Source organism: Rattus norvegicus, chromosome 1 (genome assembly GCF_021556685.1).
Source record: "Rattus norvegicus strain SHRSP/BbbUtx chromosome 1, alternate assembly SHRSP_T2T, whole genome shotgun sequence".
Classification (NCBI taxonomy): domain Eukaryota; kingdom Metazoa; phylum Chordata; class Mammalia; order Rodentia; family Muridae; genus Rattus; species Rattus norvegicus.
Window position 1 is genome coordinate 75,851,648 of NC_141534.1, and position 17,332 is coordinate 75,868,979.

Here is a 17,332-nt window from a genome sequence, read left to right on the forward strand (position 1 = left end):
CAAACAACTCTTCTTCTGCTACTTCAGTCCACAGTCTACTAGTGAACAATAGAACGGCCAAGCTGCAGGAAGTCCCGCCTAAACACAAAAACAGTACCCACTGGATTCTGGAAAATGTAGTTCCTTCAGAGAAAGCAAGAAATTGGGTCCTGACTCTGGGACCAGCAGGAACCTAAGCAATGATTACATGGCAGAAGTTCTAGGAAAGTTCACAGATTACAAAAAGTGGGATCTCCTTCCTCGGAGAGGGCCCATATCCAGAGAAGGGTGTGCAAATATAGAAATAAATTACATCAGATGTTCCTCTAATGAACACACAACACTAAAATCAGTAAGTGTATTAATTGTCCACTCATATGTTATTTATTGTTTTAAAAAGTAAAATATAAAGCTCTAGGTCAACTGTTCAACCTTCAAAGGTGAGAGTTTTTTCAAGCCATAAAGTAGAAGAATGATTTTTGAAGAGATATTTGAGTTCCCAGGTGAACTAAAGTGGGAAACATCCTCAGACATAAATTCCAAGCAAGAGGGACCAAGAAGAGAAGGCCAATGAGAGGAATATCAGAATATTCTGAAAGCAATAGAGGCACCTTTCTGTATGGTAGACAACCAAAGAAAGTAAGAGTCTTATCCTTAGGTACCCATTAGCCCTCAAACTGAGATACATTTATTTCCTTTTAGGAATATGCCATTCTCTATTTGAAAATGAGAACCATTCTAAGAGGCCTGTATGTTAACATAAAGAGTTAGCATGGTCTCTCTGAATGCTTGTGTGCAAAGATAACAGTGTGGAAATGCCAACTTGGAATAGCTGACCTCATTTCACCTATCATTACAGGAACAAGATTGGAATGGAAATTTCAAATGCTTTGTGATGTTGGTGGAAGTTTGAATTGTTCAAACCACTAAAAGTTAGCCATAAACCATTGTCTACACATGTACATGTATATTCCTGGGGAGTGGGGGGGGGAAGTTAGAAAGAATTAAGGCCTCGGGATAACGTAGGGATATATACTTAAGTCTAAGATGTACTAAAGCTGAGCACAGGGGTTCTAGAACCTTGAATATTCCTGAGCTTAGCTCTAAAGTGTAACTTCTTCATGTTCCCAAAAACTAAGTGAATTTGTGGCACACACTAAAGGGGGGATAGGAAATTCTGTCAACTTGCAGATCACAGCAAGATTTTGTTCTCCAAAATTAAAATTAAATGATGAATAATATTACCATTAGGAATAATTCTTGGAAATATTGACAGTAGGTGAAATGGTGAATATATATAGGTATGCTAGACTATTGAGCTTTTTAATGCATACAGCAACTGTTTGTCAAATACTTATTGCATTTCAGAAAACTATTGTATGTGGGTAGAACAAATATGGAAATAATGGACAAAGACACAAAATAACTTCTATTCAAAAAGGAAGACATATGAAAAATGCAAAATTATATGGATGCTGGAATTCTGCAATGTATTAGCTACAACAAAGACAAGGAAGATAGGCTGGGCAGGGTGATACACAGCTATAACTGCAAGATTTGGGCTGTTTCAACAAGAGAATCAAGGCCAGTCTGGGTTGCATAGTGAGAGTCTGTTTCACAGCTACCTCCTTGGAATCAAAACACTGCATCCTGGAAGGAAGAGAAGGAGAGAAACTTCATAAGATTTGAGAAGCTAATAAAATTTCCAAAGCTCAGAAAATTACAAAATTCATAAATTCCCTGTGAAAGCTTTTATAAACAGTAAACAATTGCTAGTTAGAGGAGACTCTCTATGTGAGCTGCCTGCAAGCTGTGCCAGGACCTACAATGATGAAACTGAAGCTTTTGTCAGGCATCACCCATGATGTGATGGATCTTGGCCATGCAGCTGCATTTCAGTCAACTGTGCTCCTCTAACCTCTCACCTAGTTCCTACAATAATTTCAGGAAATTCACTGGTTCACAAGCTATACTTCTGAGTATTTTCCATTCTACCTCTAACATGCTGTTCCTTCCCCAAAACATGTGTTAGTCTCTATTCTACTTCAAACACATTTTTAAACTTTCACAGGAGATAGAAATTGTCTTTTCAGATGAGCTCATTTCAGTTAATCACCTTTACTTCTACTACGTTGCTGCACATTTCACGATACCATTCGTCGTTATGAATAGTCTGTGTTGAATATGTCTGTATGTAATCGGTTCATCAGATGAGAAACATCAGCATTGCATACATGTGTGTGTATGTATAGCTATCTCAGTGGTCTCCTTAGATTCCAGAGGGCCAAGGGCTGGATCATGTGGCTGATACATAGATAGATAGATACATAGATAGATAGATAGGTAGATAGATAGATAGATAGATAGATAGATAGAGATATAGATATATTTTTTCTCAAAAGACAAAAACTGAACACAACCACCAGCGCTCCCCATACCAAGCAAACAAAATAACACTCCCCAAAAAACAAACAAAACACAGAATACTGTAACCAAATAAACACACACGAACACCCCTGTGGAACCCATTGTATGTTGGATACTACTATTGAACATGAGACCTGTCGTGGAGTGGCTGATATAACCAGTGTCACTATATTGGAAAAATTGAGTTTTCCTCTTCTAGCAGGTTTAAGTGACAGTTCAGTAGTTAATATTTATCCTAGTGACTAGCTTTTTGTTAGTTCATTTTTCATTGTTTCATTTGTTCATTTGAATAATAATGAAATAAAATATAGTAAGATTTTAAAAACTAGTAAGTCCTTTCTCCAGTGTATACTTTCATATTAAATGAGGAAAATTGTTTCTCATGGAGACTGTGTGCACTCACTTATATAATTTTATATCTATGTGTTCACCTCAGAGTCTACTGAGGTAGGACTTTTATCTTAAGAGTCTTGTGCATTTACTGCATTCACAAAGGCTTTCACAAGCACAAACTCTTTGTTATTCTATATTGTCATAGTTCTTCCAAAGAAATTACACCTAATGTAATGCTTAAAAGAGGAGGGACGATCACAGTTTACAGAGGTATGGGGTGTTTGTTGGCATGTTCCAGGCTGTTTTTGCTGGGTTATTTTTTTCTTAAGCTTTATTTCATGTATGTGGTTGCACTATCACTGTCTTCAGACACACCAGAAGAGGGCATCAGATGCGTATTACAGATGGTTGTGAGCGACCTTATGGTTGCTGGGATTTGAACTCAGGACTCTGGAAGAGCAGTCAGTGCTCTTAACCACTGTGCCATCTCTACAGCTCCACAATCCTCCCAACCCTACTCCACCTTAATCCGTTCTAACCCCACAACACTAGGTAGGAGCAGAAACTTAGAGCAGAATGGGTTGGAGACCTCTTTCAGCCAACAAATAACATACTTCCTGTTAATTAGGGTGCTTAGGTTCCTTGGGGAAAGTCCAATCTTCGACTTCAAGATATCTCCAACTTCTTTGGTCAAACAGCAACAGCAACAACCAGGACCAGCAGGGAGGGCAGCAGCCTCTTCCATTTTTCAAGCAAGTCTGGCTGCTTGCAAAGCTCTGCATTCATTCACTCTCCAGAGTCCCAGTAATTACATTATCTGCAGCTGGCAAAATATCATGGCCATCATAGATCAAGAGACAGTCATAACCAATGACTGAGGACAAACGGAAGCAGCCCCAAATCCCACATCTAGGATTAAAACAAAAACATATTCACCCGAGTTTTTAAAAGATCCAAAATTCTCACTACAAGCGTGTAACACAGACTGTGGGCTGGGTGGTTCAGAAGTTAAGAACACATTCATCACTGAGTGAGGATCTGGGTCCTGTCCTCAGGAGTCAGTCAGTCATAACTCTCTAACTCCAGCTTGCAGGGATCCAATTCCTCTGACCTTCATGGGCACCCACACTGCTGTGCACATTTCCAATCACATTCCACTTTATTATTCCAAAATAATAAAAAATTTTTTTAAAAATCAGACCAAAAATGATAATAGGTTTGGCTTAACAAAAAAAAAAAATAAAACAAACAAACAAACAAAAAAACCAAGCATGGTGATTGCTATGACGGAGAAACAGAAGCAATATGTTGGGGAGGGGTGGGGGGAAGTGACATGATTGGCAGCTCTTGGCACAAGTAAACTCTTGGTGGCTTTCTAAGACACCTGGTCTGGTATCCAGTGTGATCAAAGAAGCACACATGGCTTTCTTCAGTTCATATACAGGTAAAATCTTAGAAAGCTGGTAGTTATCAATGTCTGACCATTGTGTCTTAAAGATCTCTCATCCACTTTACATGTTATTTTACATATGCATGTTTACATATTTCTTTGCATCATATTTGATACCATATGCCTGTCATATGTGTTTATCACATCATATTTAATTTGGCTGTGTAATACATATTTATTCAAGTTGTTTCAACTAGTGCCAACCATGTAACTGCCTCTAGATTGGCTGCTATGTAACTGTCTCTAGATTGGAATGCTATGCAACTGTCTCTAGATTGGACTTCTCTAAAACTATTACAGAACACACCCTCCTACTCCATTTATGACTTTAAAATACACCACTTACTCTTTTGTTTCTAAACTGTGGTATGGTAGTAAATTGCAGTATAGAAATGATGTTTAAATATATACTGTGACTAGAGAAAACCCAGACTAACTGTAGGACATTGTACTACTGTACTAAGCTTCTGTATAGACTCCATCAATCTTTTTCTTAGGCATTATGAATCTTAGTTATATTAAATGGGTTGAAAAATTCCTAGAAAATTGGTATAGCACACTTTGGAAAGAGGTCTAAAACATTTATTTAGTGGTGTGTGTGTGTGTGTGTGTGTGTGTGTGTGTGTGTGTGTTTGTGTGTGTGTGTGTGTGTGTGCGTGCGTTGTGTGTGTGTCTGACGTGAAGAAGTCTTTTTTTTTCTTCTACCATTGTAGATATGAGGGAGTGAAATGAGGTGGCAAGCAGCTTATCCACTGACATAGCTCACTGCTCTTTCTAGGCATATTTATAACAGTATTTCTCAAGGTCATTGGCATCAGATGAAAAAAATAAAGGAGAAAGACTGCTCCTGAACACCGATGGCACTGCTCATTTGGGGATTTGATGAGCAAAACCCAGAAGGGTGAAGCTGCCATACAAACAATACAAACAACCACCAAGCTGATTCCTCCTTTTTTTAAAAGTAATTTAATGCATTAAGGACAAAATAAAACATCCTTAGAATTTTTTTCTTTTGGGTTTTTTAATACAGGTTGTTGCTGTGTAGCCCAGACTGGCCTGGAACTTTCCACCTTCTTGTCTCAGATTCCCAGGAGGGTGTTGGGATTACAGGTGTTGGGATAGCCAAATCCAGATCCCTTCAACAATTAGAAAAAAATATTTTGAGAGCTTTCCATCTTTTCTAAAATACTATATTGCAAGCTGCTGACCTTAAACGTTCAATCCAGAAAATTCCTCAGAGGCAGGTCCTGGTTTAGACAGCTTCCACTCTCTGAACAGAGTGGGTGGCCAGGGACCTCTGCAGGACTGGACGCAGGTCTGGGTGCCCAGGCTCTCAGAGCGGGGCTTGTGCTTGCAGCCAGTATACTGGGTGTCAGGTCTGACCTCCTTACCCTGGTGCCTGCATCTCTCCTTCTTCTCTAAGACCCACTCCTGGCTCTTCTTCACCAGGTCCCTCTCTGCCTTCTTTTGTGGAGTCCGATCACTGATGAAAGTAGACTCGGAGGCCTGGTCTGCATCCTAATTCTCAGTCAGCCCCTTTGGCAGGGAGATGAAAGGCCCAGAAAACAGAAGTAGAACTTCTTTGCTTTGGCTCTGTTGGGGAAATTTACCACCACAATGACAGCGAAACCTGCCCTAGTGGCCTGGCTTGTGATCAGATCCAGCTGCTCCTAGTTCTCTGGGTACAGCTGTAGGACCCACGGACTAGGGTACCGAGAAGAAAACAAGTGGTAGTGGCACCTGGCAGGGATATCCGACTTCTTGTTTTCGTTGCAGAGCCACTGCACAGCAGAGCTGCTGATGAAGCCATCAGAAGAACCCAATCTGAAAGGTATTCCCTGGCCCATATTCCCTAGCAGTAGGTCTCCCTGTGTCTCGGTTCAAGGCGGCATCCAACATGGCAGGGCTGATGTCAATGCCCACCCAATAGTGTCCCTCTTCTGAGACATAATCTCCATTCAGTCCAGAAACCCGCAGTTGATGTCTAACAGTTAAGAGGGCTTACCTTCTGGCAAACAGAAAAGCTCCAGCGCTCGCTCAATCATCTTGGTCTGGATGTCAATCATCCGTGAGTTGCGAACGTATTTCCAGGCTTCATTCGGGACATTAAACATCTCTGAAGGTCCGCTATGTTCGGGTCTCCGGCTACGAGATGCCATCTCTAAGGGATGGCAATACGCTGGGGCTCTTGATTCCTTTTAACTAGGTAAATTTGTCTTCTCTCTGTCTCTGTCTCTCTCTGTCTCTCTCCCCTTCCCTCACTCCCTCCCTCCCTTTCTTTGAATCTGCAACGACTTAAGGACACCAGACTGCAGATCATTCAACATTCATTTATTTATTGAGATAGGGTTTCACTATATAGTTCTTCTGACTGTCCTGAAATTGTAGACCCACTTCCACCTGGCTTTAACTTTTAGACCGTAGAATCAGACTATAGTGATTCTCTAGGGGCCCCTAGGTCTTCAGACCTAAAGTGTGGGTGAGTCACTTGTCCTATTTTTCTGACTCTTCCAGCTTCTAGACTGAGTAACACTGGATTTCTGGACATCCCAGTCATTCTGTGACTATTCAGTCTTTGTATAATCTATTTTACCCTTTACTCTCCTTATAATTACATATAATTTCCAATTAGTTCTATTTCTTTTGATAACGGTAATACAGTATTCTAGTCACAAGGTATACAGTAAGTTAAATGACATCAGCACAATGAAAAATAAAAAATAAATAAGTAACAAAAACCAGAATTTGGGGTATATCAAAATGCAGGACTAGGATGTAGCTTAGTTGATTGGATATTTACCTACCCTACATGTAACCACAGCACTAGAAAGGTAGATGTAGAATAATTAAAGTTTAAAATTATTCTCAGCTATTGAGCTCAAGGCCAACATAGACTACATGACACAACACAAACAATAACTACTTCATAATATACATATATATATATATATATATACAGAGAGAGAGAGAGAGAGAGAGAGAGAGAGAGAGAGTTAATGACAAAATTTGTAAGGATTCTTAGAGCCTCCTCACATAATCTTTACTATTTGCATATGTGAAAATATCCATGGGAAAGTTTGAATACATTCTAATACCCATTTCATATTCAAAGGGATAGATTAAGGAAATCAGGAAACCTGTTTTTAAGCACATATACCAAATGGAAACTATGAATGGATGACATTAAGGTGCAGATATGGTATGTGTGATTAAAGTAATAAATTTAATTAGGGGTATGTTGAATAACACAAGTCAGCTAATGTGGAAGATTTACTTTTATACTGCATATTTAACTTTCTATGCTTCTAAATTGGAATAAAACAATTATATTTTGAGAAAAATTAAGGACTGTGCAGTTAATTAATCTATGTTATTGAGGACCCCATTTTCTTTTTCTTTTTTTTTTTATTTACTTGAGTATTTCTTATATACATTTCGAGTGTTATTTCCTTTCCTGGTTTCCGGGAAAACATCACCCTAATTCCTCCCCCTCCCCTTCTTTATGGGTGTTCCCCTCCCCATCCTCCCCCCATTGCCGCCCTCCCCCCCACAGTCTAGTTCACTGGGGGTTCAGTCTTAGCAGGACCCAGGGCTTCCCCTTCCACTGGTGCTCTTACTAGGATATTCATTGCTACCTATGAGGTCAGAGTCCAGGGTCAGTCCATGTATAGTCTTTAGGTAGTGGCTTAGTCCCTGGAAGCTCTGGTTGATTGGCATTGTTGTTCATATGGGGTCTTGAGCCCCTTCAAGCTCTTCCAGTTCTTTCTCTGATTCGGTGAAGAACTTTAATTCCAGCATTTGTGAAGCAGGGGTAGGCAGATCTCTTTGATTTTGAGGTCAACAAGGTCTTCATAGTGCTTCCTGAAACACCTAGAGCTACAAAGTATTATGAGAAAAATACATTTAAAATAGCAAATACATGCTGAGTTTTAAAGGAAATGCTTTTGTGACTTAATTTTTATCTCATGCTATTATTCATTAAACATACTCATATTTCATCTTGGATTTTGTACAGAGTAATCATATTAGCAATTCATCTATACTTCCTTCTGTAGCCTTTACCTATTCAATGATAATACATCATATATCTAATAGCATACTAATTGTCAAGCTCATCTTGTGATTTTAAAATCAAGCTGGGTCATGAGACAGCTTTTTGTTGTGTCAGACCACACTAAAAATATTGCATTTTATTAAAACTTTAAAAGTATTAGCATTTTGCATTAGATTATGAAATAACACTTCATGTTAGAGTGAAAATTTATTTTGAATGTTTTCTATTTCTATATTTGTGTTTGTGCATGCTTTCCCTGCTTGTGTATATGTCCACTATGACAATCCATAGTTGGAAAACGACACTAGACTGTGACAGAAACCATGGATTTATAGGTACAAACAGTTTTGGGGCACCATGAGGATTATGAGAACCAAACCCAGCTCCTCTGAAACAGAAGCAAGTGCTTCTGACCATTAAACCATCTCTCAAGTTCCCCATAAATAAACTGTTTTTGCCACAAAAAGTAAGCAAGAAAATAAAGTGAACACAATGTCAGGTGAAGAACACAGACTGCGTAGAAGAGAGGAATCCACGTGCAAATATCTTTCATGACATTGTGAGCACAGACTGAGAGTACTTTCTTTGTGCCGTACTAGCATGTCCACGTCCTTCAAATATCCACTCTGTCTCTAAACTATTTTTGTATTTAAAGTGACACTTAACCCTTGTTTTTCTAAGACCATGTCTTACCTGAAGAATTAAGGTTACTGTCCATACCCTACAGTTATATAAATCAAAGAAAATGTCAATCTGAGGAAACAGCAGTGGGTTATAAATTTTTACTGTTTACCACATTAACACTTAACTCAAAGCAATTATATTTTCCATTTTACACTTAAATGCTTATGAATTTTTAAAAGGTGAGTATTTTTCAGTGAGAGTATTGCCTTTCAGTGGAAGTAACCCATGTGATTGCATTGTTCCTTTGTGTGTAGAATCCTATGACTGTGAAGACAAACATTCAGATTAGGTAAACTGACCTCACAGGTCTGAGCACGGGAGTGTTCTCACACTATGATGTGCACTGATCAGTGCTCTTTAATATTGTGTCTTCACTAAACTGAATTCAGGAAGATATCAAAATACTTGTTTCTCAAGAATGTGAAACAGTTATTTTCATACAGGGAGTCTTAAAAGTCAAACAGCTTAGAAAAAGCATTCTGTCAATATTTTAATTTTTTTTTTCATTCTCACAGGTTTGTCAGGGTAGCACCACTGACATTTTGCAAGTAATTTTCATGCCCTCTCAGCAAGGCAATAACTTCAGGTAAATAGAATTTAAAAATCTTCCAATGATGTTGGGTTTTTTCTTCTTTCCTTTTGGAATAATGTGTATCCTAGAGGATGTCATAGTCCCTGCACATATGATCCTCAGACAAAGCAGCAAAATCACAAATTAAAAAGACATATGTGATACTCTTGTTAAAAACATTTCAATGTACTCACACCTCAGAGAATATTATGGCTGACGATACTGGATGATATTTCTTTGGATATTAGTATCAAATTGTGATTCCATGAGTTTCATTTGCAAACACAAGTTGCCATTGCTTCAACTTGAAAGTAAACTCAATATCTTCACTGTCATTTGTCTATTTTCAACGAAGGAAACAAATCACATAATCATGCATCTCATGGGAATTTCACAAGGGAAACATAATGGAATCTAGTACATAAAACAAGAATAAATATTTCAAGATTTTGAAGTATCTGTGGATATATAGAATTCTATCTATACTACGTCTATATTGATTAACTCATTGTGAGCTGTTGCCAGGACAGCTCTAGAGATCTGGCGCTCTTTTGAAGATAGCTGAGGGAAGAGCATTAGCTGTGGCAAAACTTGATACTTTGAAAAATTAGGTTATATTTATTTCAATAATATTTAGCTATCGTAACTTAATTTACTCTGTTGCCATAGGTGACCACACACACTGAGTTTTTCTGAGACCAGAAACTGCAGTCTCGGGTGTTTAGCACCTCATATAAAACAGTAGGGCTTTAACCAAAGTAGCCTTAGTTCTTGTCTCCACTGGAAGTTTCCTGCTATGACTCTGAGTTTATTAAACTCCCTGCCTTCTAGTGAACGTAACTCATAGGAAGAAGAAACATTTATAAAGCAAATATGCTTAAACTCACAATCATATACAAGTTCATGCACTCATACATGTACAGATTCATGTATTCCAATAGACCCCAACTACTACTTATCACATAATTATATACTTTCAAACACACATCCATACTTACACATTCATATGGAGCAAGAGCTCATGTGCCAGTGCCAAAAGAACTTGCTCCTTCTGGATAAAAAATGAACTCCAATCTTTACTTCATAGAAAAGGAAAAGTTTCTCCCATTTATTGCCAAATGAATTAAAACCAAGTTTGTAAGAAAAAAGCTTTGTCTTCTGTAGTAAGACTAAACCTACCTTGCTGTTTAAAAAAGAAAAATGAAAGAAAGAAAAGGCTTTCAGTGTCCCACTATAAGAAGCCTGACTAATCTCTCTCTCTCTCTCTCTCTCTCTCTCTCTCTCTCTCTCTCTCTCTCTCTCTCTCTCTCCCCTTTGTTGTCTTTCTTTCTGTTTGCTTTCTGTGTATTTCTGTAGTCTTCTGTTCCTGCCCTAAGGTACCTATTATTTTGAGGGGAAAGTAAAAGGTAGAGAAAACCTATCAGACTATATGCTCACTAAAAGTCTAATTGGCCTTTTTTAATTTCTAAGTTATCCTACTCTGCTATCCTCCTTCCTCCTCTTAATTTTGATCTCTTTCTCTTGCTCTGATGTAATGATAATGCCATGTAATGTAATTTTTCCTAGATTTTGTACCTTTTCTAGGGGAATAGATCTCAGGGTTTTTCCAAGCATCTTTTTTAAAGTTCACTAAAAGTTAAAACATAAATTCAAATAATATATTAATAAGTTTACAATAGACTTGTCTACATGAATTTACATTAAAGCTACTTATGTAGCTAGACATTCGATACTAGCTAGACATTCTGTCATTAGCTCCACAGGTTCATTGCAAGTTAAAAATCATAATTTTTGTGACTAATTTACCATTGAAATTTTGTATAGATAAACCCAGTCAATATTTTATCTTCTGTCCTTGTACCTACAATAAATTGTTACTTCCCTTTTATGATTGTGGGGTATTTGCTTTACGACCTCTTGGAATACATTCTAAATTATAAATCCATTTGTTCTGTTTTAGAAGCAATAAACTCATGGCACGTGAAGAATGCAGAGCTGCAATTGCAGTTTTTATATCAGAGGACTTTATAATAGTCCTATTATAAAGTGCTTAATATTTACTAGTACAATTCATCAGATAATCATTAAGAATTAAAACAATGATTATTTACCTATATAACATCTCTGTAAGATAACAACAGATCTTCATTGATTGTAGAAATTTGTCCAAAAGAATGGGTTAATCTGTAGGCCTTGCCTACAATGGTTCATCCATCATAGTTTTACAGTTCATAGTGAACCATCTCAGAAAGATGACCTGCCAGATTTTACCCTCCACTATATGACTCCTGTCAGGCTGTTCATAGGAACAGGTGAGTGAAATGCAGGTTGAAACTCCCAAGGGTTCGCTATAAATATGCTATTAAAGAATATTTTACTTCCTAGGGAGAAAGAGGCTACTTTGTTTTTCTAAGGTACAAAAACATCTCCTTGGGTTGATATACTAATGTCTGGGATTATTAGCACTAAGTAAGTATTTCTTTAATGTAAGCTGATATAACCAGTCTTCCCTCTGTTTTTATTGCTATGCGCAGTCACTGTCAGGCTATGACGTTCTTGGATTTCCAGAACTAAACTCGATTGGTGTTGTCAAATATTTTTTTCATCTATGTTTTGCTCATTTCAAATTTCTGTTTTTAGTTGCTAATTTGAACTGGTTTCAATATAGAATGTTTCTTTTATATTTTGTGTATTGATTGAACCATTCCTTCTCTGTCCCATGTATCAGCACTAACAATAGCTTATTGTTATAAGTACAGTTTTTCTGCTCTCTTATTTTGTATTTCCTTATCTTCATAAGATTCACTCATAAAAGTATTGAATAAACGTTGTTGTGGGTCCCTTTCTGGTATTGCGGGTTTAAGTCAATACCATATAAACATGCATTTAAAATTTCTAAGATTTAAAGGAAAAATATTAGAAAAATATTGAAAACAAATCTAGGCTGTTGATCTTTCTTAATTTGCACTTATTTTTAATTTAATAAATTGCTTTTTATTTTCTAATGTATCTATTCTCTAGAGTGTTCAGATTATTATTTTTTAAACATTTTGATCAGAGAAATGTGTGACCAGGATTTAAAGAGAATCATGCCCAATCACAGATTGAACTTTGAAATCTGACAATCAAAACTATTTTTATCACAAATTGTACCTGGAATTCTAATCAATTTCTCTCTTCCTATTGACAATCTAGGCTACTAGAGAGAACATACATTAAAGCTCACAGATTTGATTCTCATGCTCTGAATAGAAGCCAAAGCTTGGATAGTTCTCTATATAAAATGCCTTACACAATGGCAGCATTTGGATTGAAGCAGTGTGTAAATGATTTTGGTTGGAGAATAATTTTGTACACTCAAAGAATGAGCTGGAGTGTGTCCATTGGCATCACTTATCTCTTGAGTGTCTTCCAGGAAAACACCATCAGTTGCAAGGACTCCTTTTATAAGGATCCAAAAGCCAAGGAAGCAAAATACATTAGCTTTTACATTTCCTTTCTTTGGGCTTTGTTCATGTTTATAAATTTCATTTTCTTTGTGCATTAATTTGTCAAGAGGAATACAGTGAACATGACAAGAGACATAGACTTTGAGTACTGCTCTAATATACTGTGTGATGTAATCAATGACTCATTCTACGCAGCATTTGTGGTGTGTCCTAAAATCTACTTTTTTGTGTTCATTGCCTGGTCCAGTGGCTCCATGATTGTAATTTTATATAGACAAACAGGGTTCGACACATCTATAACACTCATGTCTCCAGCAGAAACTCCACAGTATCAAGAGCTACCCAGAACCTTCTATTATTAGTGTCTTCCTTTTTGACTTTTTGCACTTTTTCCTCAATCTTAAATTGGAACAATGCTTCTGTGCATTATCATAGTGTCTGACTGATGGACAACACTCACTTCACTTCTCTGTTTTTCATCTTTTGACCTCTTTATTCTGACATGTCCAGATTCAGTTTATTCTGAGTAAGGAATAAAACATGGGCTTTCATGTGAGATTTTGAGCTTAACCATTTTGCTTGGTGCGAGGAGAAATTCCAGGGTTGTTTAAGTTTGCAGTTCTTTTATGACTAAGAGCTTTGAACATTTAAGTACTTATTGGCCATTTGGGATTCTTCTGTTAAGAATTTTCTGTTTAGCACAGAACCCCATTTTTGTGTGATTTGGGTTTGTAGAGATGAAATTCTTGAATTCTTTATACATTTTGAATATTAACCCTCTGATTTATAAGTTGCTGATTTTTAGATTTTGTTGTTGTTCTTGTACATTTGTATTGGATATTTTTATTTACAATTCAAATGTTATTACCTTTCCCAATTTTCCAACCAAGCGTCCTCTGCCATCAAACTTGTTATCCTATTAGAGTATCCCCCCTCCCCAAACACCACCCCTTCCCACCTCCCTGACCTGACAATCCCCTACACTGGGGAATACAGTCTTGGCATGACAAAGGGCTTCTTCTCCCACTGCTGCCCAAAGAGACCATCCTATGCTACATATGCAGCTGGAATCATGGGTCTGTCCATGTGTAATCTTTGGGTAGTGGTTTAGTCCCTGGAAGCTCTGGTTGATTGGTTTTGTTGTTATTATGGGATTGCAGGCCCTTTCAGCTCCTTCAGTTCTTTTGTTAACTCCCCCAATGGGAAACCAGTAAGTTGAATGGTTTGCTGCTAGCATTAACCTCTGTATTTGGCATGTTCTTGCCGAGCCTCTCAGGAGACAGCTATATAAGGCTCCTGTAAGCATGCACATCTTGCTTTATCAATATTGTCTAGGTTTGTTAGCTTTACATATTGGCTGGATCACAAGGTAGATCAGAATCTGAGTGGCCATTCCTTCAGAATCTGCTCCAAACTTTGTCTCCATTATCTCCTCATATGAATAATTTTGTTCCCCCTTTTAAGAAGGACTCAGGCATCTGCATATTGGTCATCTTTCTTCTTCAGCTGCATGTGGTCTGTGGATCATATCCTAGGTAATTTGAGCTTTTTTACTAATATCTACTTATCAGTCAGTATGTGCGCACCGTGTGTGTCTGTGTGTGTGTGTGTGTGTGTGTGTGTGTGTGTGTGTGTGTCTGCGTGTGTGTGTGTGTGGTTATTTCTTTCTCTTTTTTCACTTTGTTCTTTTTTGTTTTCCTTTGGTGATAAGGTTACCTCACTTAGGATATTTTCTAGTTCAATCCATTTGCCTATAAATTTCAGGAAGTCATTTGTTTTTGATCGCTGAATAGTACTCCTTTTTGTAGATGTACAACACTTTCTGTATCCAGTCCTATATTGAAGGTCATCTGGGTTCTTTAAAGATTCTGGCTATTATAAATAAGACTTTTATGAACATAGTGCAGCATGTCTTTGTTTTATGTTGGCACATCATTTGGGTATATGCCCAGGAGAGGTATAGCTGGGTCCTCAGGTAATACAATGTCCACTTTTCTGAGAAAACTCCAAAATTATTTCCAGAGTGATTGTACCTGTTTGCAATCCCACCAACCAACCATAAAGGACTGTTCCTCTTTCTCCACATCTTCACCAGCATCTGTTGTCACCTGAGTTTTTGATATTAACTATTCTGACTACTGTAAGGTGGAATCTCAGGGTTGTTTTGATTTGCATTTCCCTGATGACTAAGGATGTTGCACATTTCTTTAGGTATTTCTTATCCATTTGATATTCCTCTGCTGAGAATTCTATGTTTAGCTCTCTATGCCATTTTTTTAAATATGGGTTTTTGTCTCTTTGAAGACTAACTTCTTGAGTTCTTTGTATTTTTTGGATATTAGCCCTCTATCAGTTGTAGCATTGATAAAGATCTTTTCCCAATCTGTTGGTTGACATATTGTTATAATGACAGCGTCCTTTGCTTTACAGAAGCTAAGTAATTTTATGAGGTGCCATGTGTTGACACTTGATCTTAGAGCATAAGCCATTAGTGTTTGTTCAGTAAATTTTGCTCAGTAGCGAAGGGTTCGACACTCTTATCCAATTTTTCTTCTATTAGTTTGAGTGTATGTGGAGATCTGTGATCCAACTGAACATAAGTTTGAACAGAGTGATGTGAATGAATCAATTTACATTCAACTACATGGTGATCTCCCATGGAGCCAGCACCATTTGCTGAAAATGCTTTTTTTTTTCCACTGGGCAGTTTTAGCTCCTTTGTCAAAGATCAAATGACCATAAGAGTGTGGGTTCATTTCTGGGTTCAAACTTTGCCTGCCTAATTTGTACCAATACCATACAGTTTTTAACATTATTGCTCTGTGACACAGCTTGAGGTCAGGGATGGTGATTCCCCCAGAATTTCTTTATTGTTGAGGATAGTTTTCCTATCCTGTTGTTGTTGTTGTTGTTGTTGTTGTTGTTGTTGTTGTTACTCCAAATGAATTTGCAAATTGCTCTATCTAACTCTATGAAGAATTGAGTTGGAATTTTGATGGGGATTGCATTGAATCTGTAGATGGGGTTTGGCAAAATGACCATTTTTACTATATTAACCCTGCCAATCCATGAACATGGGAGATCTTCTGAAGTATTATTCAGTTTCTCTCTTCAGAGACTTCAAGTTCTTGTCGTACAGATCTTTCACTTGCTTGGCGAGAGTCACACAAAGGTATTTTATGTTATTTGTGACTAGTGTGAAGGATGTCATTTCCATAATTTCTTCTCAGCCTATTTATCCTATAAGAAGAGAAAAGTTACTGATTTGTTTGAGTTAAATTTATAATTAGCTACATTGCTGAAGGTGTTTATCAGGCTTAGTATTTCTTTGTGAAACTTTTGGGATCACACGCACACACACACACACACACACACACACACACACACACGATATATTGTATCATTTCACCTGTAAATAGGGATATTTTGACCTCTTCCTTTCTAGTTTGAAACCATTTGACTGCCTTTTGTTTTGTGATTGCTCTGACCAGGACTTCTAGTACTAGGAAAGTAGGGGGAGAGTGGACAGCCTTGTCTAGCTCTGGATTTTAGTGGTATTGCTTCAAGTTTCTCTCCATTTAGTTTGAGGTTGACTCCTGGTTTGCTGTATATTTCTTTTACTATCTTTAGGTATGGGCCTTGAATTCCTGACTGTTCTGAGTCTTAACGTGAAGGGGTGTTGAATTTTAACATATGATTTCTCAGCCTCTAATGAGATGATCTTATATTTTTCCTTTGCGTTTGTTTACATAGTGGATTACTTTGATGGATTTACATATATTGAACAATCCCTGCACCACTGGGATGAAGTCTACTTGATCATGATTGATGATTATTTTGAGGTGTTTTTGAATTTGGTTTGTGAGAATTTTTGAATATTTTTGCATTAGTATTCATAAGAGAAATTAGTCTGAAGTTCTCATTCTTTGTTGGGTCTTTGTTTAGTTTAGAAATAAGCATAACTGTGGCTTCTTAGAAGGAATTGGGTAATGCTCCTCTTCCAATGTTGTGGGACAGTTTAGACAGCATTGGTACTATGTCTTTTATGGAGGTCTAATAGAATTCTGCACTAACTCCACCTGGTCCTTGGCTCTTTTTGGCTGGGAATATTTAATAACTGCATCTATTACTTTAGAATTTATGGGGCTGTTTCAATGATTTATATAATCCTGCTTTCACATTGATAACTGGTATTTGTCTAGAAAATTGTCCATTTCATCCAGATTTTCCAGTTTTTTTTAATATAGGCTTTTCTATTAGGACCTGTTTTTTTTTTTTAATTTCCTCAGCTTCTGTTGTTATGTTTCCCTTTCCATTGGATATACTCTATTTGTGCCCTCTTGTTAGTCAGGCTAAGGGTTTATCTATCTTTTTGATTTTCTCAA

At 37.4% G+C, this 17,332-nt stretch overlaps 2 pseudogenes; one reads left to right on the plus strand and one right to left on the minus strand.

Moving 5' to 3' along the window:
* Positions 1–5,398: 5,398 nt before the first annotated feature.
* On the minus strand, positions 5,399–6,375 carry Bud23-ps4 (BUD23, rRNA methyltransferase and ribosome maturation factor, pseudogene 4; annotated as a pseudogene).
* Positions 12,578–13,473, plus strand: Vom1r-ps68 (vomeronasal 1 receptor pseudogene 68; annotated as a pseudogene).